This window comes from Mustela lutreola, chromosome 7 (assembly GCF_030435805.1).
Source record: "Mustela lutreola isolate mMusLut2 chromosome 7, mMusLut2.pri, whole genome shotgun sequence".
Classification (NCBI taxonomy): Eukaryota; Metazoa; Chordata; class Mammalia; order Carnivora; family Mustelidae; genus Mustela; species Mustela lutreola.
Window position 1 is genome coordinate 87,321,495 of NC_081296.1, and position 4,071 is coordinate 87,325,565.

Here is a 4,071-nt window from a genome sequence, read left to right on the forward strand (position 1 = left end):
GGGACTTATGAAAGAAGGTGCATCAGACCATAGGATGGCTCACCTTTGCCCTTTTCCAGCTCCCCACTTCCCGTCTACCTTTTTATAAATGATGGTGTAGATCTGATCATCCCTTTCCAACTCTCCCTCGCAGTAAGTGTGTGTGTGTGGGTGGGTGGGTGTGGGTGTGCTCACACATGCGCCTGTGTGCTGTAAACTAAGAGCTGGAACACTCCTCAGCATTGAAGTTGTTGGACAGAGTACAGTAGAGGTAATAGATTCCTATTGTTCACTCTGTAACACAGTCAACAAGCACTCATTAAACTCTTCGTAAATCATTGCTATATGAGAGACACTATGTTAGATAATGGGGCTAGAAGACTGAGCAAGACAAAGTCGCAGCCCCAAGAAGCTCATAGTTTGTTCTGAAAACTGGAGTTGGGAATGTCAGGGTAAAAGCAGTCAAAAGGGTGAATTACAGAGTTCTGTGCTGGGAAGGAGGAAGGAAAGCTTCCCAAGGATGGTGACAGCTAAGCTGACTCTTAAGAAAGGAATTAAAGCTCACCAAGTGGACGTGAGAGGGTATGGCTTTTGGAAACACCACTGTCAAGATGAATTTGCTCAAGGACTGAAATAATTTTCAGTTCTTGTTACTTACTGATTTTTCATAAACCAGACTAATATATCCCAGAGATGAGATATATCTCATCACCAGAGCATTCAGTTTCCGCATTACTGTTGTAGTTACTGTAATCAAAAGAAACCTGTGTTTGTCTCACTAAAGACAATTGCTATGGTTTGGTTTTCATATATACCGGACTTTGGGATGGCTGTCACTGACCTCAGGTTCCTTTGCTTAGGCATGGAGTAAGTCACAGACAGAAAAAACACTGGCTAATGAAAAAACAGAAATGTTCTATGGTTCTTTTTTATTGCTTTGGCTCTGAAAATCCTATAACCAGCAGGAGCTATGTTTAGACAATCATAATACATCCTACACAGAAGAGTTAGAATTGCAATTGATCAAAATGACATTTTCCTGTAGTAGAAAGAAAACACAAAAAGGTTAAGTACCCAACAATTTGGTTTGGTAAATTATGGTGCATCAACATCACAGAAAATTATTCAGCCTCTAAGAATGATAATTAACAGGATTATGTATGGTATGTGGGAACAAAAATGCAAAATAATTTATATACATGGATTGCAGTAAAATGCATCCACTATGAAATATTACTTGGAAATAACATGAAAAAAAGACAAACCAGTAGTTGTAGTAGGGAAATTTGTAGCATATTTCCTTTTCAAAATTTTCTTTAATGCTATGTTGAGTCATCTTTTAATTTTTAAAAGTTTTATTTTTTTTAATATAAAGATTGTATTTATTTATTTGAGAAAGAGAGAGAGAGAAAGTGGAGGGAGGAGGGTCAGAGAGAGAAGCAAACTCCCCACTGAGCACGGAGTTCAATGCAGGGCTCCATCCCAAGACTCCGGGATCGTGACCTGAGCCAAAAACAGATGTTTAACCAAGTACCCAAAAGTTTAATGTTTTTATTTTTTTAAAAAGACTTTATTTATTTGAGAGAGACAGTGAAAAGAGATTGAGAGAACAAATTAGGGAGGGGCAGAGGGAGAAGAAGACTCCCTGTAGAGCAGGGAGCCCAACATGGGACTCAATCTCAGGACCCTGGGTTCATAACCTGAGCTAAAGGCAGACGCTTAACCAACTGAGCCACCCAGGTGCCCAAGTTTGATGTTTTTGTTTTTGTTTTTTAAGACTTTATTTATTTATTTGACAGAGAGAGATCACAAGTAGGCAGAGAGGCAGGCAGAGAGAGAGGAGGAAGCAGGCTCCCTGCTGAGCAGAGAGCCTGATGCAGGACTCGAACCCAGGACCCTGAGATCATGACCTGAGCCGAAGGCAGAGGCTTAACCCATGAGCCACCCAGGCGCCCCCCAAGTTTGATGTTTTTAAAGAGAACTAGTTGCTGAATTCTGTAAGTCCACCATCTTCCTCATACTTCATACACTATCACAACTAACACAGCCCAAGACTACAAGATCCATTTGCATGTTACTCTCATTGAGTTCAGTGACAACAACAAAAATATCTTTTACTTTGTGATCTAAGAAAATTGTAGAACCTTTCCTTTAACTCTATTGCATTTTTCTTTGCTGGAACAGGGCCATTGCTTCTATCTGTTGGCATATTTTTGGCTACCAAAGGACGAATAACAGAATAATTAAGAGCAAGGCCAGTCTTTCCTTTCTGGTTGCATTATCTTGGGCAAGTTATTAGCCTCTCTGTACTGTACTTTCTTGTCAGTAAAATGAGATGATTAGCAATTGAGATAATATTCACAAATAAGGATCAAATTATAATTGTGATAATAATTCATGGGGCTGTCATAATGATCCAATGAGTTGGACCTCTGTGATGAATCTGTGGTAGCTGCTTGTCATCTGCTGACTCATAGCAGGTGCAATTCTTCCTGACACCATTTATGTAGTTCTGTGCCACTCCTTAACCATTTCTCTTGGCATTTGCCCTTCTTTTCATCTTTAATTCATATCCCTTTAAAATATGAGTTTGGGGCACCTGGGTGGCTCAGTGGGCTAAAACATCTGCCTTCAGCTCAGGTCATGATCTCAGGTTCCTGGGATGGAGTCCCACATTGGGATCTCTGCTCAGCGGGGAGCCTGCTCCCCCCTTCCCAAGCCTGCCTCTCTACTTACTTGTGATCTCTCTCTCTCTCTGTGTCAAATAAATAAATAAAAATCTTTAAAAAAATAAAATAAAATATGAGTTTAAGTGTGCCTGGGTGGCTCAGTCAGTTAAGCACCTGATTCAGCTCAGGTCATGATCCCAGGATCCTTGGGATCAAGCCCCTGGGAGCCTGATTCTCCCTCTCCCTCCCCCTGCCTGTAGTCCCTCTCTCTCTCTCTGTCAAATAAATAAATAAAATATTTTTTTAAAAAATCTGAGTCTCTCAGAGAACTTTCTAGAAACACTACCTTCCTCTTTTAAACTGGATTATTTGTGACTAGAAAGTCAGAATTATGTTGTGGAAAGAGTTCCATCCTGCTTGAACCACATTTTCTCTAAAGAGACTAATGTCACAGAGTCATGCACATCTTTTTTATGAACTTTTCCAAATCTGTATTCCTACATGCTGAGGTTCATATGGAATGATTCCAACCTTCTTCCTCTCTGGCTCTCCTTAGCTGAAGTGAAACTGTATCTTTTTTTTTCTTCTTAATAAGAAAAAAAAGACACACATTATACACTAAAGAGTATAAAAATAAAAAGTAAGTCACCCCTTCTTCTTCTAAAAGTAAACATTATTGTGTGTTTTGTGTATCCTTTGGAAATACTCTATGAATTTTCAAGCACATTTATATTTGCTTACACGAGTGTGTATCACATTTTTAACCCAAACTGGATCAGAGCATACATGCTGTCTTACAAGTGGCTTTTTACCTAGCAATATGCCTTGGAAATTGTTCCATATCAGCACAAATAACATCTCATTTTTATGTTCAATCTACATCATTTGTATAATTTTCCATTATATGGATGAACCCTAGGGTTTTTTTTACCCCCATATCAATGTTCATTCAAATGTACTGTGATAAATATCCTTAACATCATATATATATCATATATATGATATATATATTATACGGCATACAAATAACCATAGTGCATAAGTAATTATGCATACTCTCTTTTCCACATATACATTTTGAAAGTCTTAGGAAATTGTTTTCAGTTCTGCTATTGTAGATAAAACAAACAAATATCATCCTTAATTCAAAATGTTGGGGCACCTGCGTGGCTCACTCTTTAAGCAAGCGTCTGCCTTTGGCTCAGGTCATGATCCCAGGGTCCTAGGATTGAGCCCCTCATCAGGCTCCCTGCTGAGCGGGAAGCCTGCTTCTCCTTCTCCCACTCCCTCTGCTTGTGTTCCCTGTCTCGCTGTCTCTCTCTCTGTCAAATAAATAAGTAAAAATCTTTAAGAAAAAATAATACAAATGTCAAAGGAAAGTGTCATTTTGATTAATAATGATTCTAATCTTTATAGGCATAGG